Here is a 23,697-nt window from a genome sequence, read left to right as displayed (position 1 = left end):
TTTGGCTACCTTAAGAGAGTCATAGTTACTCCTATCAGTTGCTCCCCGTTTCACCACAGTCACATTTTCAAGCTTAATCTATCCAGTTCTCCTGAAGCAATACGCCATTATCTGTCAACCTAAAGACTATCACAGTACTCCTTCTGGGAGCTTCTCGAGTTTGCCGATGTATTTCGCCTGTTGACGAGGCATTTGTCTACCTTAAGAGAGTCGTAGTTAGTCCTGTCAGCTGCTCCCCGTTTTTCCACAGTCATATTTTCAAGCTTCCTCTATCCAGTTCACCTGAAGCGATACGCCATTATCTGTCAACCTAAAGCCTTTCACAGTACTCCTGCCGGTATCTTCTCGAGTTTGCCGATGTATTTCGCCTAATGACGAGGCAATTGTCTACCTTAAGAGAGTCATAGTTAGTCCTGTCAGATGTTTCCCGTTTTACCACAGTCGCATTTTGAAGCTTCCTTTAGCCGGATCACCTGAAGCGATGCGCCATTATCTGTCGACATAAAGACTTTCACAGTAGTCCTGCTGGGAGCTTCTCGTGTTTGCCGATATATTTCGCCTGTTGACGAGGCATTTGGCTACCTAAAGGGAGTCACAGTTACTCATTGCATGTTGCTCCACGTTTTGTAGCAGTCACAACTACAAGCTTTCTCTGGCCTGTTCACCTGAAGCGGTACGCCAATATCTGTCGACATAAAGACTTTCACAGTACTCCTGCTGGGAGCTTCTCGAGTTTGCCGATGTATTTCGCCTGTTGACGAGGCATTTGTCTACCTTAAGAGAGTCGTAGTTAGTCCAGTCAGTTGCTCCCCGTTTTAATACAGTCACATTTTCAAGCTTCCTTTGGCCAGTTCCCGTGAAGCGGTACGCCAATATCTGTCGGCATAAAGACTTTCACAGTACTCCAGCCGGGAGCTTCTCGAGTTTGCCGATGTATTTCACCTGTTGACGAGGCATTTGCATACCTAAAGAAAGTCATAGTTACTCATTGCAGTTGCTCCCCGTTTTATAACAGTCACAACTACTAGCTTTCTCTGGCCAGTTCACCTGAAGCGATACGCCATTATCTGTCAACCTAAAGACTTTCACAGTACTTCTGCTGGGAGCTTCTCGAGTTTGCCGATGTATTTCGCCTGTTGACGAGGCATTTGGCTACCTTAAGAGAGTCATAGTTACTCCTATCAGTTGCTCCCCGTTTCACCACAGTCACATTTTCAAGCTTCCTCTATCCAGTTCTCCTGAAGCAATACGCCATTATCTGTCAACCTAAAGAGTATCATAGTACTCCTTCTGGGAGCTTCTCGAGTTTGCCGATGTATTTCGCCTGTTGACGAGGCATTTGTCTACCTTAAGAGAGTCGTAGTTAGTCCTGTCAGTTGCTCCCCGTTTTTCCACAGTCATATTTTCAAGCTTCCTCTATCCAGTTCACCTGAAGCGATACGCCATTATCTGTCAACCTAAAGCCTTTCACAGTACTCCTGCCGGTATCTTCTCGAGTTTGCCGATGTATTTCGCCTAATGACGAGGCAATTGTCTACCTTAAGAGAGTCATAGTTAGTCCTGTCAGATGTTTCCCGTTTTACCACAGTCACATTTTGAAGCTTCCTTTAGCCGGATCACCTGAAGCGATGCGCCATTATCTGTCGACATTAAGACTTTCACAGTAGTCCTGCTGGGAGCTTCTCGTGTTTGCCGATATATTTCGCCTGTTGACGAGGCATTTGGCTACCTTAAGAGAGTCATAGTTACTCCTGTCAGTTGCTCCCCGTTTTACCACAGTCACATTTTCAAGCTTCCTTTAGCCAGTTCCCGTGAAGCGATACGCCAATATCTGTCGACATAAAGACTTTTACAGTACTCCTGCCGGGAGCTTCTCGAGTTTGCCGATGTATTTCGCCTGTTGACGAGGCATTTGGCTACCTAAAGGGAGTCATAGTTACTCATTGCATGTTGCTCCACGTTTTATAACAGTCACAACTACAAGCTTTCTCTGGCCTGTACACCTGAAGCGGTACGCCAATATCTGTCGACATAAAGACTTTCACAGTACTCCTGCTGGGAGCTTCTCGAGTTTGCCGATGTATTTCGCCTGTTGACGAGGCATTTGTCTACCTTAAGAGAGTCGTAGTTAGTCCTGTCAGTAGCTCACCGTTTTTCCACAGTCACATTTTCAAGCTTCTTCTAGCCACTTCCCGTGAAGCGATACGCCAATATCTGTCGACATAAAGACTTTCACAGTACTCCTGCCGGTACCTTCTCGAGTTTGCCGATGTATTTCGCCTAATGACGAGGCAATTGTCTACCTTAAGAGAGTCATAGTTAGTCCTGTCAGATGTTTCCCGCTTTACCACAGTCGCATTTTGAAGCTTCCTTTAGCCGGATCACCTGAAGCGATGCGCCATTTTCTGTCGACATAAAGACTTTCACAGTAGTCCTGCTGGGAGCTTCTCGTGTTTGCCGATATATTTCGCCTGTTGACGAGGCATTTGGCTACCTAAAGGGAGTCATAGTTACTCATTGCATGTTGCTCCACGTTTTATAACAGTCACAACTACAAGCTTTCTCTGGCCTGTTCACCTGAAGCGGTACGCCAATATCTGTCGACATAAAGACTTTCACAGTACTCCTGCTGGGAGCTTCTCGAGTTTGCCGATGTATTTCGCCTGTTGACGAGGCATTTGTCTACCTTAAGAGAGTCGTAGTTAGTCCAGTCAGTTGCTCCCCGTTTTAATACAGTCACATTTTCAAGCTTCCTTTAGCCAGTTCCCGTGAAGCAATACGCCAATATCTGTCGACATAAAGACTTTCACAGTACTCCTGCCGGGAGCTTCTCGAGTTTGCCGATGTATTTCGCCTGTTGACGAGGCATTTGCATACCTAAAGAGAGTCATAGTTACTCATTGCAGTTGCTCCCCGTTTTATAACAGTCAGAACTACAAGCTTTCTCTGGCCAGTTCACCTGAAGCGATACGCCAATATCTGTCGACATAAACACTTTCACAGTACTCCTGCTGGGAGCTTCTCGTGTTTGCCGATGTATTTCGCCTGTTGACGAGGCATTTGGCTACCTGAAGAGAGTCATAGTTACTCCTGTCAGTTGCTCCCCGTTTTACCACAGTCATATTTTCAAGCTTCCTCTATCCAGTTCACCTGAAGTGATACGCCATTATCTGTCAACCTAAAGCCTTTCGCAGTACTCCTGCCGGTATCTTCTCGAGTTTGCCGATGTATTTCGCCTAATGACGAGGCAATTGTCTACCTTAAGAGAGTCATAGTTAGTCCTGTCAGATGTTTCCCGTTTTACCACAGTCACAATTTGAAGCTTCCTTTAGCCGGATCACCTGAAGCGATGCGCCATTATCTGTCGACATAAAGACTTTCACAGTAGTCCTGCTGGGAGCTTCTCGTGTTTGCCGATGTATTTCGCCTGTTGACGAGGCATTTGTCTACCTTAAGAGAGTCGTAGTTAGTCCTGTCAGTAGCTCACCGTTTTTCCACAGTCACATTTTCAAGCTTCTTTTAGCCACTTCCCGTGAAGCGATACGCCAATATCTGTCGACATAAAGACTTTCACAGTACTCCTGCCGGGAGCTTCTCGAGTTTGCCGATGTATTTCGCCTGTTGACGAGGCATTTGGCTACCTAAAGGGAGTCATAGTTACTCATTGCAGTTGCTCCGCGTTTTATAACAGTCACATCTACAAGCTTTCTCTGGCCAGTTCACCTGAAGCGATACGCCATTATCTGTCAACCTAAAGACTTTCACAGTACTTCTGCTGGGAGCTTCTCGAGTTTGCCGATGTATTTCGCCTGTTGACGAGGCATTTGGCTACCTTAAGAGAGTCATAGTTACTCCTATCAGTTGCTCCCCGTTTCACCACAGTCACATTTTCAAGCTTCCTCTATCCAGTTCTCCTGAAGCAATACGCCATTATCTGTCAACCTAAAGACTATCACAGTACTCCTTCTGGGAGCTTCTCGAGTTTGCCGATGTATTTCGCCTGTTGACGAGGCATTTGTCTACCTTAAGAGAGTCGTAGTTAGTCCTGTCAGTTGCTCCCCGTTTTTCCACAGTCATATTTTCAAGCTTCCTCTATCCAGTTCACCTGAAGCGATACGCCATTATCTGTCAACCTAAAGCCTTTCACAGTACTCCTGCCGGTACCTTCTCGAGTTTGCCGATGTATTTCGCCTAATGACGAGGCAATTGTCTACCTTAAGAGAGTCATAGTTAGTCCTGTCAGATGTTTCCCGTTTTACCACAGTCACATTTTGAAGCTTAATTTAGCCGGATCACCTGAAGCGATGCGCCATTATCTGTCGACATAAAGACTTTCACAGTAGTCCTGCTGGGAGCTTCTCGTGTTTGCCGATGTATTTCCCCTGTTGACGAGGCATTTGGCTACCTGAAGAGAGTCATAGTTACTCCTGTCAGTTGCTCCCCGTTTTACCACAGTCATATTTTCAAGCTTCCTCTATCCAGTTCACCTGAAGCGATACGCCATTATCTGTCAACCTAAAGCCTTTCACAGTACTCCTGCCGGTATCTTCTCGAGTTTGCCGATGTATTTCGCCTAATGACGAGGCAATTGTCTACCTTAAGAGAGTCATAGTTAGTCCTGTCAGTTGCTCCCCGTTTTTCCACAGTCATATTTTCAAGCTTCCTCTATCCAGTTCACCTGAAGCGATACGTTATTATCTGTCAACCTAAAGCCTTTCACAGTACTCCTGCCGGTATCTTCTCGAGTTAGCCGATGTATTTCGCCTAATGACGAGGCAATTGTCTACCTTAAGAGAGTCATAGTTAGTCCTGTCAGTTGCTCCCCGTTTCACCACAGTCACATTTTCAAGCTTCCTCTATCCAGTTCTCCTGAAGCAATACGCCATTATCTGTCAACCTAAAGACTATCATAGTACTCCTTCTGGGAGCTTCTCGAGTTTGCCGATGTATTTCGCCTGTTGACGAGGCATTTGTCTACCTTAAGAGAGTCGTAGTTAGTCCTGTCAGTTGCTCCCCGTTTTTCCACAGTCATATTTTCAAGCTTCCTCTATCCAGTTCACCTGAAGCGATACGCCATTATCTGTCAACCTAAAGCCTTTCACAGTACTCCTGCCGGTATCTTCTCGAGTTTGCCGATGTATTTCGCCTAATGACGAGGCAATTGTCTACCTTAAGAGAGTCATAGTTAGTCCTGTCAGATGTTTCCCGTTTTACCACAGTCACATTTTGAAGCTTCCTTTAGCCGGATCACCTGAAGCGATGCGCCATTATCTGTCGACATTAAGACTTTCACAGTAGTCCTGCTGGGAGCTTCTCGTGTTTGCCGATATATTTCGCCTGTTGACGAGGCATTTGGCTACCTTAAGAGAGTCATAGTTACTCCTGTCAGTTGCTCCCCGTTTTACCACAGTCACATTTTCAAGCTTCCTTTAGCCAGTTCCCGTGAAGCGATACGCCAATATCTGTCGACATAAAGACTTTCACAGTACTCCTGCCGGGAGCTTCTCGAGTTTGCCGATGTATTTCGCCTGTCGACGAGGCATTTGGCTACCTAAAGGGAGTCATAGTTACTCATTGCAGTTGCTCCACGTTTTATAACAGTCACTTCTACAAGCTTTCTCTGGCCAGTTCACCTGAAGCGATACGCCATTATCTGTCAACCTAAAGACTTTCACAGTACTTCTGCTGGGAGCTTCTCGAGTTTGCCGATGTATTTCGCCTGTTGACGAGGCATTTGTCTACCTTAAGAGAGTCGTAGTTAGTACTGTCAGTTGCTCCCCGTTTTTCCACAGTCATATTTTCAAGCTTCCTCTATCCAGTTCACCTGAAGCGATACGCCATTATCTGTCAACCTAAAGCCTTTCACAGTACTCCTGCCGGTACCTTCTCGAGTTTGCCGATGTATTTCGCCTAATGACGAGGCAATTGTCTACCTTAAGAGAGTCATAGTTAGTCCTGTCAGATGTTTCCCGTTTTACCACAGTCACATTTTGAAGCTTAATTTAGCCGGATCACCTGAAGCGATGCGCCATTATCTGTCGACATAAAGACTTTCACAGTAGTCCTGCTGGGAGCTTCTCGTGTTTGCCGATGTATTTCCCCTGTTGACGAGGCATTTGGCTACCTGAAGAGAGTCATAGTTACTCCTGTCAGTTGCTCCCCGTTTTTCCACAGTCATATTTTCAAGCTTCCTCTATCCAGTTCACCTGAAGCGATACGCCATTATCTGTCAACCTAAAGCCTTTCACAGTACTCCTGCCGGTATCTTCTCGAGTTTGCCGATGTATTTCGCCTAATGACGAGGCAATTGTCTACCTTAAGAGAGTCATAGTTAGTCCTGTCAGATGTTTCCCGTTTTACCACAGTCACATTTTGATGCTTCCTTTAGCCGGATCACCTGAAGCGATGCGCCATTATCTGTCGACATAAAGACTTTCACAGTAGTCCTGCTGGGAGCTTCTCGTGTTTGCCGATATATTTCGCCTGTTGACGAGGCATTTGGCTACCTGAAGAGAGTCATAGTTACTCCTGTCAGTTGCTCCCCGTTTTGATACAGTCACATTTTCAAGCTTCCTTTAGCCAGTTCCCGTGAAGCGATACGCCAATATCTGTCGACATAAAGACTTTCACAGTACTCCTGCCGGGAGCTTCTCGAGTTTTTCGATGTATTTCGCCTGTTGACGAGGCATTTGGCTACCTAAAGGGAGTCATAGTTTCTCATTGCATGTTGCTCCACGTTTTATAACAGTCACAACTACAAGCTTTCTCTGGCCTGTTCACCTGAAGCGGTACGCCAATATCTGTCGACATAAAGACTTTCGCAGTACTCCTGCTGGGAGCTTCTCGAGTTTGCCGATGTATTTCGCCTGTTGACGAGGCATTTGGCTACCTTAAGAGAGTCATAGTTACTCCTATCAGTTGCTCCCCGTTTCACCACAGTCACATTTTCAAGCTTAATCTATCCAGTTCTCCTGAAGCAATACGCCATTATCTGTCAACCTAAAGACTATCACAGTACTCCTTCTGGGAGCTTCTCGAGTTTGCCGATGTATTTCGCCTGTTGACGAGGCATTTGTCTACCTTAAGAGAGTCGTAGTTAGTCCTGTCAGCTGCTCCCCGTTTTTCCACAGTCATATTTTCGAGCTTCCTCTATCCAGTTCACCTGAAGCGATACGCCATTATCTGTCAACCTAAAGCCTTTCACAGTACTCCTGCCGGTATCTTCTCGAGTTTGCCGATGTATTTCGCCTAATGACGAGGCAATTGTCTACCTTAAGAGAGTCATAGTTAGTCCTGTCAGATGTTTCCCGTTTTACCACAGTCGCATTTTGAAGCTTCCTTTAGCCGGATCACCTGAAGCGATGCGCCATTATCTGTCGACATAAAGACTTTCACAGTAGTCCTGCTGGGAGCTTCTCGTGTTTGCCGATATATTTCGCCTGTTGACGAGGCATTTGGCTACCTAAAGGGAGTCACAGTTACTCATTGCATGTTGCTCCACGTTTTGTAGCAGTCACAACTACAAGCTTTCTCTGGCCTGTTCACCTGAAGCGGTACGCCAATATCTGTCGACATAAAGACTTTCACAGTACTCCTGCTGGGAGCTTCTCGAGTTTGCCGATGTATTTCGCCTGTTGACGAGGCATTTGTCTACCTTAAGAGAGTCGTAGTTAGTCCAGTCAGTTGCTCCCCGTTTTAATACAGTCACATTTTCAAGCTTCCTTTGGCCAGTTCCCGTGAAGCGGTACGCCAATATCTGTCGGCATAAAGACTTTCACAGTACTCCAGCCGGGAGCTTCTCGAGTTTGCCGATGTATTTCACCTGTTGACGAGGCATTTGCATACCTAAAGAAAGTCATAGTTACTCATTGCAGTTGCTCCCCGTTTTATAACAGTCACAACTACTAGCTTTCTCTGGCCAGTTCACCTGAAGCGATACGCCATTATCTGTCAACCTAAAGACTTTCACAGTACTTCTGCTGGGAGCTTCTCGAGTTTGCCGATGTATTTCGCCTGTTGACGAGGCATTTGGCTACCTTAAGAGAGTCATAGTTACTCCTATCAGTTGCTCCCCGTTTCACCACAGTCACATTTTCAAGCTTCCTCTATCCAGTTCTCCTGAAGCAATACGCCATTATCTGTCAACCTAAAGAGTATCATAGTACTCCTTCTGGGAGCTTCTCGAGTTTGCCGATGTATTTCGCCTGTTGACGAGGCATTTGTCTACCTTAAGAGAGTCGTAGTTAGTCCTGTCAGTTGCTCCCCGTTTTTCCACAGTCATATTTTCAAGCTTCCTCTATGCAGTTCACCTGAAGCGATACGCCATTATCTGTCAACCTAAAGCCTTTCACAGTACTCCTGCCGGTATCTTCTCGAGTTTGCCGATGTATTTCGCCTAATGACGAGGCAATTGTCTACCTTAAGAGAGTCATAGTTAGTCCTGTCAGATGTTTCCCGTTTTACCACAGTCACATTTTGAAGCTTCCTTTAGCCGGATCACCTGAAGCGATGCGCCATTATCTGTCGACATTAAGACTTTCACAGTAGTCCTGCTGGGAGCTTCTCGTGTTTGCCGATATATTTCGCCTCTTGACGAGGCATTTGGCTACCTTAAGAGAGTCATAGTTACTCCTGTCAGTTGCTCCCCGTTTTACCACAGTCACATTTTCAAGCTTCCTTTAGCCAGTTCCCGTGAAGCGATACGCCAATATCTGTCGACATAAAGACTTTTACAGTACTCCTGCCGGGAGCTTCTCGAGTTTGCCGATGTATTTCGCCTGTTGACGAGGCATTTGGCTACCTAAAGGGAGTCATAGTTACTCATTGCATGTTGCTCCACGTTTTATAACAGTCACAACTACAAGCTTTCTCTGGCCTGTACACCTGAAGCGGTACGCCAATATCTGTCGACATAAAGACTTTCACAGTACTCCTGCTGGGAGCTTCTCGAGTTTGCCGATGTATTTCGCCTGTTGACGAGGCATTTGTCTACCTTAAGAGAGTCGTAGTTAGTCCTGTCAGTAGCTCACCGTTTTTCCACAGTCACATTTTCAAGCTTCTTTTAGCCACTTCCCGTGAAGCGATACGCCAATATCTGTCGACATAAAGACTTTCACAGTACTCCTGCCGGTACCTTCTCGAGTTTGCCGATGTATTTCGCCTAATGACGAGGCAATTGTCTACCTTAAGAGAGTCATAGTTAGTCCTGTCAGATGTTTCCCGCTTTACCACAGTCGCATTTTGAAGCTTCCTTTAGCCGGATCACCTGAAGCGATGCGCCATTTTCTGTCGACATAAAGACTTTCACAGTAGTCCTGCTGGGAGCTTCTCGTGTTTGCCGATATATTTCGCCTGTTGACGAGGCATTTGGCTACCTAAAGGGAGTCATAGTTACTCATTGCATGTTGCTCCACGTTTTATAACAGTCACAACTACAAGCTTTCTCTGGCCTGTTCACCTGAAGCGGTACGCCAATATCTGTCGACATAAAGACTTTCACAGTACTCCTGCTGGGAGCTTCTCGAGTTTGCCGATGTATTTCGCCTGTTGACGAGGCATTTGTCTACCTTAAGAGAGTCGTAGTTATTCCAGTCAGTTGCTCCCCGTTTTAATACAGTCACATTTTCAAGCTTCCTTTAGCCAGTTCCCGTGAAGCAATACGCCAATATCTGTCGACATAAAGACTTTCACAGTACTCCTGCCGGGAGCTTCTCGAGTTTGCCGATGTATTTCGCCTGTTGACGAGGCATTTGCATACCTAAAGAGAGTCATAGTTACTCATTGCAGTTGCTCCCCGTTTTATAACAGTCACAACTACAAGCTTTCTCTGGCCAGTTCACCTGAAGCGATACGCCAATATCTGTCGACATAAACACTTTCACAGTACTCCTGCTGGGAGCTTCTCGTGTTTGCCGATGTATTTCGCCTGTTGACGAGGCATTTGGCTACCTGAAGAGAGTCATAGTTACTCCTGTCAGTTGCTCCCCGTTTTACCACAGTCATATTTTCAAGCTTCCTCTATCCAGTTCACCTGAAGTGATACGCCATTATCTGTCAACCTAAAGCCTTTCGCAGTACTCCTGCCGGTATCTTCTCGAGTTTGCCGATGTATTTCGCCTAATGACGAGGCAATTGTCTACCTTAAGAGAGTCATAGTTAGTCCTGTCAGATGTTTCCCGTTTTACCACAGTCACAATTTGAAGCTTCCTTTAGCCGGATCACCTGAAGCGATGCGCCATTATCTGTCGACATAAAGACTTTCACAGTAGTCCTGCTGGGAGCTTCTCGTGTTTGCCGATGTATTTCGCCTGTTGACGAGGCATTTGTCTACCTTAAGAGAGTCGTAGTTAGTCCTGTCAGTAGCTCACCGTTTTTCCACAGTCACATTTTCAAGCTTCTTTTAGCCACTTCCCGTGAAGCGATACGCCAATATCTGTCGACATAAAGACTTTCACAGTACTCCTGCCGGGAGCTTCTCGAGTTTGCCGATGTATTTCGCCTGTTGACGAGGCATTTGGCTACCTAAAGGGAGTCATAGTTACTCATTGCAGTTGCTCCGCGTTTTATAACAGTCACATCTACAAGCTTTCTCTGGCCAGTTCACCTGAAGCGATACGCCATTATCTGTCAACCTAAAGACTTTCACAGTACTTCTGCTGGGAGCTTCTCGAGTTTGCCGATGTATTTCGCCTGTTGACGAGGCATTTGGCTACCTTAAGAGAGTCATAGTTACTCCTATCAGTTGCTCCCCGTTTGACCACAGTCACATTTTCAAGCTTCCTCTATCCAGTTCTCCTGAAGCAATACGCCATTATCTGTCAACCTAAAGACTATCACAGTACTCCTTCTGGGAGCTTCTCGAGTTTGCCGATGTATTTCGCCTGTTGACGAGGCGTTTGTCTACCTTAAGAGAGTCGTAGTTAGTCCTGTCAGTTGCTCCCCGTTTTTCCACAGTCATATTTTCAAGCTTCCTCTATCCAGTTCACCTGAAGCGATACGCCATTATCTGTCAACCTAAAGCCTTTCACAGTACTCCTGCCGGTACCTTCTCGAGTTTGCCGATGTATTTCGCCTAATGACGAGGCAATTGTCTACCTTAAGAGAGTCATAGTTAGTCCTGTCAGATGTTTCCCGTTTTACCACAGTCACATTTTGAAGCTTAATTTAGCCGGTTCACCTGAAGCGATGCGCCATTATCTGTCGACATAAAGACTTTCACAGTAGTCCTGCTGGGAGCTTCTCGTGTTTGCCGATGTATTTCCCCTGTTGACGAGGCATTTGGCTACCTGAAGAGAGTCATAGTTACTCCTGTCAGTTGCTCCCCGTTTTACCACAGTCATATTTTCAAGCTTCCTCTATCCAGTTCACCTGAAGCGATACGCCATTATCTGTCAACCTAAAGCCTTTCACAGTACTCCTGCCGGTATCTTCTCGAGTTTGCCGATGTATTTCGCCTAATGACGAGGCAATTGTCTACCTTAAGAGAGTCATAGTTAGTCCTGTCAGATATTTCCCGTTTTACCACAGTCACATTTTGATGCTTCCTTTAGCCGGATCACCTGAAGCGATGCGCCATTATCTGTCGACATAAAGACTTTCACAGTAGTCCTGCTGGGAGCTTCTCGTGTTTGCCGATATATTTCGCCTGTTGACGAGGCATTTGGCTACCTGAAGAGAGTCATAGTTACTCCTGTCAGTTGCTCCCCGTTTTGATACAGTCACATTTTCAAGCTTCCTTTAGCCAGTTCCCGTGAAGCGATACGCCAATATCTGTCGACATAAAGACTTTCACAGTACTCCTGCCGGGAGCTTCTCGAGTTTGCCGATGTATTTCGCCTGTTGACGAGGCATTTGGCTACCTAAAGGGAGTCATAGTTTCTCATTGCATGTTGCTCCACGTTTTATAACAGTCACAACTACAAGCTTTCTCTGGCCTGTTCACCTGAAGCGGTACGCCAATATCTGTCGACATAAAGACTTTCACAGTACTCCTGCTGGGAGCTTCTCGAGTTTGCCGATGTATTTCGCCTGTTGACGAGGCATTTGGCTACCTTAAGAGAGTCATAGTTACTCCTATCAGTTGCTCCCCGTTTCACCACAGTCACATTTTCAAGCTTCCTCTATCCAGTTCTCCTGAAGCAATACGCCATTATCTGTCAACCTAAAGACTATCACAGTACTCCTTCTGGGAGCTTCTTGAGTTTGCCGATGTATTTCGCCTGTTGACGAGGCAATTGTCTACCTTAAGAGAGTCGTAGTTAGTCCTGTCAGCTGCTCCCCGTTTTTCCACAGTCATATTTTCAAGCTTCCTCTATCCAGTTCACCTGAAGCGATACGCCATTATCTGTCAACCTAAAGCCTTTCACAGTACTCCTGCCGGTATCTTCTCGAGTTTGCCGATGTATTTCGCCTAATGACGAGGCAATTGTCTACCTTAAGAGAGTCATAGTTAGTCCTGTCAGATGTTTCCCGTTTTACCACAGTCACATTTTGAAGCTTCCTTTAGCCGGATCACCTGAAGCGATGCGCCATTATCTGTCGACATTAAGACTTTCACAGTACTCCTGCTGGGAGCTTCTCGAGTTTGCCGATGTATTTCGCCTGTTGACGAGGCATTTGGCTACCTAAAGGGAGTCATAGTTACTCATTGCATGTTGCACCACGTTTTATAACAGTCACAACTACAAGCTTTCTCTGGCCTGTTCACCTGAAGCGGTACGCCAATATCTGTCGACATAAAGACTTTCACAGTACTCCTGCTGGGAGCTTCTCGAGTTTGCCGATGTATTTTGCCTGTTGACGAGGCATTTGTCTACCTTAAGAGAGTCGTAGTTAGTCCTGTCAGTAGCTCACCGTTTTTCCACAGTCACATTTTCAAGCTTCTTTTAGCCACTTCCCGTGAAGCGATACGCCAATATCTGTCGACATAAAGACTTTCACAGTACTCCTGCCGGGAGCTTCTCGAGTTTGCCGATGTATTTCGCCTGTCGACGAGGCATTTGGCTACCTAAAGGGAGTCATAGTTCCTCATTGCAGTTGCTCCACGTTTTATAACAGTCACATCAACAAGCTGTCTCTGGCCAGTTCACCTGAAGCGATACGCCATTATCTGTCAACCTAAAGACTTTCACAGTACTTCTGCTGGGAGCTTCTCGAGTTTGCCGATGTATTTCGCCTGTTGACGAGGCATTTGTCTACCTTAAGAGAGTCGTAGTTAGTACTGTCAGTTGCTCCCCGTTTTTGCACAGTCATATTTTCAAGCTTCCTCTATCCAGTTCACCTGAAGCGATACGCCATTATCTGTCAACCTAAAGCCTTTCACAGTACTCCTGCCGGTACCTTCTCGAGTTTGCCGATGTATTTCGCCTAATGACGAGGCAATTGTCTACCTTAAGAGAGTCATAGTTAGTCCTGTCAGATGTTTCCCGTTTTACCACAGTCACATTTTGAAGCTTAATTTAGCCGGATCACCTGAAGCGATGCGCCATTATCTGTCGACATAAAGACTTTCACAGTAGTCCTGCTGGGAGCTTCTCGTGTTTGCCGATGTATTTCCCCTGTTGACGAGGCATTTGGCTACCTGAAGAGAGTCATAGTTACTCCTGTCAGTTGCTCCCCGTTTTACCACAGTCATATTTTCAAGCTTCCTCTATCCAGTTCACCTGAAGCGATACGCCATTATCTGTCAACCTAAAGCCTTTCACAGTACTCCTGCCGGTATCTTCTCGAGTTTGCCGATGTATTTCGCCTAATGACGAGGCAATTGTCTACCTTAAGAGAGTCATAGTTAGTCCTGTCAGATGTTTCCCGTTTTACCACAGTCACATTTTGATGCTTCCTTTAGCCAGATCACCTGAAGCGATGCGCCATTATCTGTCGACATAAAGACTTTCACAGTAGTCCTGCTGGGAGCTTCTCGTGTTTGCCGATATATTTCGCCTGTTGACGAGGCATTTGGCTACCTGAAGAGAGTCATAGTTACTCCTGTCAGTTGCTCCCCGTTTTGATACAGTCACATTTTCAAGCTTCCTTTAGCCAGTTCCCGTGAAGCGATACGCCAATATCTGTCGACATAAAGACTTTCACAGTACTCCTGCCGGGAGCTTCTCGAGTTTGCCGATGTATTTCGCCTGTTGACGAGGCATTTGGCTACCTAAAGGGAGTCATAGTTTCTCATTGCATGTTGCTCCACGTTTTATAACAGTCACAACTACAAGCTTTCTCTGGCCTGTTCACCTGAAGCGGTACGCCAATATCTGTCGACATAAAGACTTTCACAGTACTCCTGCTGGGAGCTTCTCGAGTTTGCCGATGTATTTCGCCTGTTGACGAGGCATTTGGCTACCTTAAGAGAGTCATAGTTACTCCTATCAGTTGCTCCCCGTTTCACCACAGTCACATTTTCAAGCTTCCTCTATCCAGTTCTCCTGAAGCAATACGCCATTATCTGTCAACCTAAAGAGTATCATAGTACTCCTTCTGGGAGCTTCTCGAGTTTGCCGATGTATTTCGCCTGTTGACGAGGCATTTGTCTACCTTAAGAGAGTCGTAGTTAGTCCTGTCAGTTGCTCCCCGTTTTTCCACAGTCATATTTTCAAGCTTCCTCTATCCAGTTCACCTGAAGCGATACGCCATTATCTGTCAACCTAAAGCCTTTCACAGTACTCCTGCCGGTATCTTCTCGAGTTTGCCGATGTATTTCGCCTAATGACGAGGCAATTGTCTACCTTAAGAGAGTCATAGTTAGTCCTGTCAGATGTTTCCCGTTTTACCACAGTCACATTTTGAAGCTTCCTTTAGCCGGATCACCTGAAGCGATGCGCCATTATCTGTCGACATTAAGACTTTCACAGTAGTCCTGCTGGGAGCTTCTCGTGTTTGCCGATATATTTCGCCTCTTGACGAGGCATTTGGCTACCTTAAGAGAGTCATAGTTACTCCTGTCAGTTGCTCCCCGTTTTACCACAGTCACATTTTCAAGCTTCCTTTAGCCAGTTCCCGTGAAGCGATACGCCAATATCTGTCGACATAAAGACTTTTACAGTACTCCTGCCGGGAGCTTCTCGAGTTTGCCGATGTATTTCGCCTGTTGACGAGGCATTTGGCTACCTAAAGGGAGTCATAGTTACTCATTGCATGTTGCTCCACGTTTTATAACAGTCACAACTACAAGCTTTCTCTGGCCTGTACACCTGAAGCGGTACGCCAATATCTGTCGACATAAAGACTTTCACAGTACTCCTGCTGGGAGCTTCTCGAGTTTGCCGATGTATTTCGCCAGTTGACGAGGCATTTGTCTACCTTAAGAGAGTCGTAGTTAGTCCTGTCAGTAGCTCACCGTTTTTCCACAGTCACATTTTCAAGCTTCTTTTAGCCACTTCCCGTGAAGCGATACGCCAATATCTGTCGACATAAAGACTTTCACAGTACTCCTGCCGGTACCTTCTCGAGTTTGCCGATGTATTTCGCCTAATGACGAGGCAATTGTCTACCTTAAGAGAGTCATAGTTAGTCCTGTCAGATGTTTCCCGCTTTACCACAGTCGCATTTTGAAGCTTCCTTTAGCCGGATCACCTGAAGCGATGCGCCATTTTCTGTCGACATAAAGACTTTCACAGTAGTCCTGCTGGGAGCTTCTCGTGTTTGCCGATATATTTCGCCTGTTGACGAGGCATTTGGCTACCTAAAGGGAGTCATAGTTACTCATTGCATGTTGCTCCACGTTTTATAACAGTCACAACTACAAGCTTTCTCTGGCCTGTTCACCTGAAGCGGTACGCCAATATCTGTAGACATAAAGACTTTCACAGTACTCCTGCTGGGAGCTTCTCGAGTTTGCCGATGTATTTCGCCTGTTGACGAGGCATTTGTCTACCTTAAGAGAGTCGTAGTTAGTCCAGTCAGTTGCTCCCCGTTTTAATACAGTCACATTTTCAAGCTTCCTTTAGCCAGTTCCCGTGAAGCAATACGCCAATATCTGTCGACATAAAGACTTTCACAGTACTCCTGCCGGGAGCTTCTCGAGTTTGCCGATGTATTTCGCCTGTTGACGAGGCATTTGCATACCTAAAGAGAGTCATAGTTACTCATTGCAGTTGCTCCCCGTTTTATAACAGTCACAACTACAAGCTTTCTCTGGCCAGTTCACCTGAAGCGATACGCCAATATCTGTCGACATAAACACTTTCACAGTACTCCTGCTGGGAGCTTCTCGTGTTTGCCGATGTATTTCGCCTGTTGACGAGGCATTTGGCTACCTGAAGAGAGTCATAGTTACTCCTGTCAGTTGCTCCCCGTTTTACCACAGTCATATTTTCAAGCTTCCTCTATCCAGTTCACCTGAAGTGATACGCCATTATCTGTCAACCTAAAGCCTTTCGCAGTACTCCTGCCGGTATCTTCTCGAGTTTGCCGATGTATTTCGCCTAATGACGAGGCAATTGTCTACCTTAAGAGAGTCATAGTTAGTCCTGTCAGATGTTTCCCGTTTTACCACAGTCACAATTTGAAGCTTCCTTTAGCCGGATCACCTGAAGCGATGCGCCATTATCTGTCGACATAAAGACTTTCACAGTAGTCCTGCTGGGAGCTTCTCGTGTTTGCCGATGTATTTCGCCTGTTGACGAGGCATTTGTCTACCTTAAGAGAGTCGTAGTTAGTCCTGTCAGTAGCTCACCGTTTTTCCACAGTCACATTTTCAAGCTTCTTTTAGCCACTTCCCGTGAAGCGATACGCCAATATCTGTCGACATAAAGACTTTCACAGTACTCCTGCCGGGAGCTTCTCGAGTTTGCCGATGTATTTCGCCTGTTGACGAGGCATTTGGCTACCTAAAGGGAGTCATAGTTACTCATTGCAGTTGCTCCGCGTTTTATAACAGTCACATCTACAAGCTTTCTCTGGCCAGTTCACCTGAAGCGATACGCCATTATCTGTCAACCTAAAGACTTTCACAGTACTTCTGCTGGGAGCTTCTCGAGTTTGCCGATGTATTTCGCCTGTTGACGAGGCATTTGGCTACCTTCAGAGAGTCATAGTTACTCCTATCAGTTGCTCCCCGTTTCACCACAGTCACATTTTCAAGCTTCCTCTATCCAGTTCTCCTGAAGCAATACGCCATTATCTGTCAACCTAAAGACTATCACAGTACTCCTTCTGGGAGCTTCTCGAGTTTGCCGATGTATTTCGCCTGTTGACGAGGCATTTGTCTACCTTAAGAGAGTCGTAGTTAGTCCTGTCAGTTGCTCCCCGTTTTTCCACAGTCATATTTTCAAGCTTCCTCTATCCAGTTCACCTGAAGCGATACGCCATTATCTGTCAACCTAAAGCCTTTCACAGTACTCCTGCCGGTACCTTCTCGAGTTTGCCGATGTATTTCGCCTAATGACGAGGCAATTGTCTACCTTAAGAGAGTCATAGTTAGTCCTGTCAGATGTTTCCCGTTTTACCACAGTCACATTTTGAAGCTTAATTTAGCCGGATCACCTGAAGCGATGCGCCATTATCTGTCGACATAAAGACTTTCACAGTAGTCCTGCTGGGAGCTTCTCGTGTTTGCCGATGTATTTCCCCTGTTGACGAGGCATTTGGCTACCTGAAGAGAGTCATAGTTACTCCTGTCAGTTGCTCCCCGTTTTACCACAGTCATATTTTCAAGCTTCCTCTATCCAGTTCACCTGAAGCGATACGCCATTATCTGTCAACCTAAAGCCTTTCACAGTACTCCTGCCGGTATCTTCTCGAGTTTGCCGATGTATTTCGCCTAATGACGAGGCAATTGTCTACCTTAAGAGAGTCATAGTTAGTCCTGTCAGATGTTTCCCGTTTTACCACAGTCACATTTTGATGCTTCCTTTAGCCGGATCACCTGAAGCGATGCGCCATTATCTGTCGACATAAAGACTTTCACAGTAGTCCTGCTGGGAGCTTCTCGTGTTTGCCGATATATTTCGCCTGTTGACGAGGCATTTGGCTACCTGAAGAGAGTCAGAGTTACTCCTGTCAGTTGCTCCCCGTTTTGATACAGTCACATTTTCAAGCTTCCTTTAGCCAGTTCCCGTGAAGCGATACGCCAATATCTGTCGACATAAAGACTTTCACAGTACTCCTGCCGGGAGCTTCTCGAGTTTGCCGATGTATTTCGCCTGTTGACGAGGCATTTGGCTACCTAAAGGGAGTCATAGTTTCTCATTGCATGTTGCTCCACGTTTTATAACAGTCACAACTACAAGCTTTCTCTGGCCTGTTCACCTGAAGCGGTACGCCAATATCTGTCGACATAAAGACTTTCACAGTACTCCTGCTGGGAGCTTCTCGTGTTTGCCGATGTATTTCGCCTGTTGACGAGGCATTTGGCTACCTGAAGAGAGTCATAGTTACTCCTGTCAGTTGCTCCCCGTTTTACCACAGTCATATTTTCAAGCTTCCTCTATCCAGTTCACCTGAAGTGATACGCCATTATCTGTCAACCTAAAGCCTTTCGCAGTACTCCTGCCGGTATCTTCTCGAGTTTGCCGATGTATTTCGCCTAATGACGAGGCAATTGTCTACCTTAAGAGAGTCATAGTTAGTCCTGTCAGATGTTTCCCGTTTTACCACAGTCACAATTTGAAGCTTCCTTTAGCCGGATCACCTGAAGCGATGCGCCATTATCTGTCGACATAAAGACTTTCACAGTAGTCCTGCTGGGAGCTTCTCGTGTTTGCCGATGTATTTCGCCTGTTGACGAGGCATTTGTCTACCTTAAGAGAGTCGTAGTTAGTCCTGTCAGTAGCTCACCGTTTTTCCACAGTCACATTTTCAAGCTTCTTTTAGCCACTTCCCGTGAAGCGATACGCCAATATCTGTCGACATAAAGACTTTCACAGTACTCCTGCCGGGAGCTTCTCGAGTTTGCCGATGTATTTCGCCTGTTGACGAGGCATTTGGCTACCTAAAGGGAGTCATAGTTACTCATTGCAGTTGCTCCGCGTTTTATAACAGTCACATCTACAAGCTTTCTCTGGCCAGTTCACCTGAAGCGATACGCCATTATCTGTCAACCTAAAGACTTTCACAGTACTTCTGCTGGGAGCTTCTCGAGTTTGCCGATGTATTTCGCCTGTTGACGAGGCATTTGGCTACCTTAAGAGAGTCATAGTTACTCCTATCAGTTGCTCCCCGTTTCACCACAGTCACATTTTCAAGCTTCCTCTATCCAGTTCTCCTGAAGCAATACGCCATTATCTGTCAACCTAAAGACTATCACAGTACTCCTTCTGGGAGCTTCTCGAGTTTGCCGATGTATTTCGCCTGTTGACGAGGCATTTGTCTACCTTAAGAGAGTCGTAGTTAGTCCTGTCAGTTGCTCCCCGTTTTTCCACAGTCATATTTTCAAGCTTCCTCTATCCAGTTCACCTGAAGCGATACGCCATTATCTGTCAACCTAAAGCCTTTCACAGTACTCCTGCCGGTACCTTCTCGAGTTTGCCGATGTATTTCGCCTAATGACGAGGCAATTGTCTACCTTAAGAGAGTCATAGTTAGTCCTGTCAGATGTTTCCCGTTTTACCACAGTCACATTTTGAAGCTTAATTTAGCCGGATCACCTGAAGCGATGCGCCATTATCTGTCGACATAAAGACTTTCACAGTAGTCCTGCTGGGAGCTTCTCGTGTTTGCCGATGTATTTCCCCTGTTGACGAGGCATTTGGCTACCTGAAGAGAGTCATAGTTACTCCTGTCAGTTGCTCCCCGTTTTACCACAGTCATATTTTCAAGCTTCCTCTATCCAGTTCACCTGAAGCGATACGCCATTATCTGTCAACCTAAAGCCTTTCACAGTACTCCTGCCGGTATCTTCTCGAGTTTGCCGATGTATTTCGCCTAATGACGAGGCAATTGTCTACCTTAAGAGAGTCATAGTTAGTCCTGTCAGATGTTTCCCGTTTTACCACAGTCACATTTTGATGCTTCCTTTAGCCGGATCACCTGAAGCGATGCGCCATTATCTGTCGACATAAAGACTTTCACAGTAGTCCTGCTGGGAGCTTCTCGTGTTTGCCGATATATTTCGCCTGTTGACGAGGCATTTGGCTACCTGAAGAGAGTCATAGTTACTCCTGTCAGTTGCTCCCCGTTTTGATACAGTCACATTTTCAAGCTTCCTTTAGCCAGTTCCCGTGAAGCGATACGCCAATATCTGTCGACATAAAGACTTTCACAGTACTCCTGCCGGGAGCTTCTCGAGTTTGCCGATGTATTTCGCCTGTTGACGAGGCATTTGGCTACCTAAAGGGAGTCATAGTTTCTCATTGCATGTTGCTCCACGTTTTATAACAGTCACAACTACAAGCTTTCTCTGGCCTGTTCACCTGAAGCGGTACGCCAATATCTGTCGACATAAAGACTTTCACAGTACTCCTGCTGGGAGCTTCTCGAGTTTGCCGATGTATTTCGCCTGTTGACGAGGCATTTGGCTACCTTAAGAGAGTCATAGTTACTCCTATCAGTTGCTCCCCGTTTCACCACAGTCACATTTTCAAGCTTCCTCTATCCAGTTCTCCTGAAGCAATACGCCATTATCTGTCAACCTAAAGACTATCACAGTACTCCTTCTGGGAGCTTCTTGAGTTTGCCGATGTATTTCGCCTGTTGACGAGGCAATTGTCTACCTTAAGAGAGTCGTAGTTAGTCCTGTCAGCTGCTCCCCGTTTTTCCACAGTCATATTTTCAAGCTTCCTCTATCCAGTTCACCTGAAGCGATACGCCATTATCTGTCAACCTAAAGCCTTTCACAGTACTCCTGCCGGTATCTTCTCGAGTTTGCCGATGTATTTCGCCTAATGACGAGGCAATTGTCTACCTTAAGAGAGTCATAGTTAGTCCTGTCAGATGTTTCCCGTTTTACCACAGTCACATTTTGAAGCTTCCTTTAGCCGGATCACCTGAAGCGATGCGCCATTATCTGTCGACATTAAGACTTTCACAGTACTCCTGCTGGGAGCTTCTCGAGTTTGCCGATGTATTTCGCCTGTTGACGAGGCATTTGGCTACCTAAAGGGAGTCATAGTTACTCATTGCATGTTGCACCATGTTTTATAACAGTCACAACTACAAGCTTTCTCTGGCCTGTTCACCTGAAGCGGTACGCCAATATCTGTCGACATAAAGACTTTCACAGTACTCCTGCTGGGAGCTTCTCGAGTTTGCCGATGTATTTCGCCTGTTGACGAGGCATTTGTCTACCTTAAGAGAGTCGTAGTTAGTCCTGTCAGTAGCTCACCGTTTTTCCACAGTCACATTTTCAAGCTTCTTTTAGCCACTTCCCGTGAAGTGATACGCCAATATCTGTCGACATAAAGACTTTCACAGTACTCCTGCCGGGAGCTTCTCGAGTTTGCCGATGTATTTCGCCTGTCGACGAGGCATTTGGCTACCTAAAGGGAGTCATAGTTCCTCATTGCAGTTGCTCCACGTTTTATAACAGTCACATCAACAAGCTGTCTCTGGCCAGTTCACCTGAAGCGATACGCCATTATCTGTCAACCTAAAGACTTTCACAGTACTTCTGCTGGGAGCTTCTCGAGTTTGCCGATGTATTTCGCCTGTTGACGAGGCATTTGTCTACCTTAAGAGAGTCGTAGTTAGTACTGTCAGTTGCTCCCCGTTTTTGCACAGTCATATTTTCAAGCTTCCTCTATCCAGTTCACCTGAAGCGATACGCCATTATCTGTCAACCTAAAGCCTTTCACAGTACTCCTGCCGGTACCTTCTCGAGTTTGCCGATGTATTTCGCCTAATGACGAGGCAATTGTCTACCTTAAGAGAGTCATAGTTAGTCCTGTCAGATGTTTCCCGTTTTACCACAGTCACATTTTGAAGCTTAATTTAGCCGGATCACCTGAAGCGATGCGCCATTATCTGTCGACATAAAGACTTTCACAGTAGTCCTGCTGGGAGCTTCTCGTGTTTGCCGATGTATTTCCCCTGTTGACGAGGCATTTGGCTACCTGAAGAGAGTCATAGTTACTCCTGTCAGTTGCTCCCCGTTTTACCACAGTCATATTTTCAAGCTTCCTCTATCCAGTTCACCTGAAGCGATACGCCATTATCTGTCAACCTAAAGCCTTTCACAGTACTCCTGCCGGTATCTTCTCGAGTTTGCCGATGTATTTCGCCTAATGACGAGGCAATTGTCTACCTTAAGAGAGTCATAGTTAGTCCTGTCAGATGTTTCCCGTTTTACCACAGTCACATTTTGATGCTTCCTTTAGCCAGATCACCTGAAGCGATGCGCCATTATCTGTCGACATAAAGACTTTCACAGTAGTCCTGCTGGGAGCTTCTCGTGTTTGCCGATATATTTCGCCTGTTGACGAGGCATTTGGCTACCTGAAGAGAGTCATAGTTACTCCTGTCAGTTGCTCCCCGTTTTGATACAGTCACATTTTCAAGCTTCCTTTAGCCAGTTCCCGTAAAGCGATACGCCAATATCTGTCGACATAAAGACTTTCACAGTACTCCTGCCGGGAGCTTCTCGAGTTTGCCGATGTATTTCGCCTGTTGACGAGGCATTTGGCTACCTAAAGGGAGTCATAGTTTCTCATTGCATGTTGCTCCACGTTTTATAACAGTCACAACTACAAGCTTTCTCTGGCCTGTTCACCTGAAGCGGTACGCCAATATCTGTCGACATAAAGACTTTCACAGTACTCCTGCTGGGAGCTTCTCGAGTTTGCCGATGTATTTCGCCTGTTGACGAGGCATTTGGCTACCTTAAGAGAGTCATAGTTACTCCTATCAGTTGCTCCCCGTTTCACCACAGTCACATTTTCAAGCTTCCTCTATCCAGTTCTCCTGAAGCAATACGCCATTATCTGTCAACCTAAAGACTATCACAGTACTCCTTCTGGGAGCTTCTCGAGTTTGCCGATGTATTTCGCCTGTTGACGAGGCATTTGTCTACCTTAAGAGAGTCGTAGTTAGTCCTGTCAGCTGCTCCCCGTTTTTCCACAGTCATATTTTCAAGCTTCCTCTATCCAGTTCACCTGAAGCGATACGCCATTATCTGTCAACCTAAAGCCTTTCACAGTACTCCTGCCGGTATCTTCTCGAGTTTGCCGATGTATTTCGCCTAATGACGAGGCAATTGTCTACCTTAAGAGAGTCATAGTTAGTCCTGTCAGATGTTTCCCGTTTTACCACAGTCGCATTTTGAAGCTTCCTTTAGCCGGATCACCTGAAGCGATGCGCCATTATCTGTCGACGTAAAGACTTTCACAGTAGTCCTGCTGGGAGCTTCTCGTGTTTGCCGATATATTTCGCCTGTTGACGAGGCATTTGGCTACCTAAAGGGAGTCACAGTTACTCATTGCATGTTGCTCCACGTTTTGTAGCAGTCACAACTACAAGCTTTCTCTGGCCTGTTCACCTGAAGCGGTACGCCAATATCTGTCGACATAAAGACTTTCACAGTACTCCTGCTGGGAGCTTCTCGAGTTTGCCGATGTATTTCGCCTGTTGACGAGGCATTTGTCTACCTTAAGAGAGTCGTAGTTAGTCCAGTCAGTTGCTCCCCGTTTTAATACAGTCACATTTTCAAGCTTCCTTTGGCCAGTTCCCGTGAAGCGGTACGCCAATATCTGTCGGCATAAAGACTTTCACAGTACTCCAGCCGGGAGCTTCTCGAGTTTGCCGATGTATTTCACCTGTTGACGA

The sequence above is a fragment of the Schistocerca americana genome, chromosome X (assembly GCF_021461395.2).
Source record: "Schistocerca americana isolate TAMUIC-IGC-003095 chromosome X, iqSchAmer2.1, whole genome shotgun sequence".
Taxonomy (NCBI): Eukaryota; Metazoa; Arthropoda; class Insecta; order Orthoptera; family Acrididae; genus Schistocerca; species Schistocerca americana.
The sequence above is the reverse complement of the archived record's forward strand: the minus strand, read 5'-3'. Positions refer to the sequence as shown.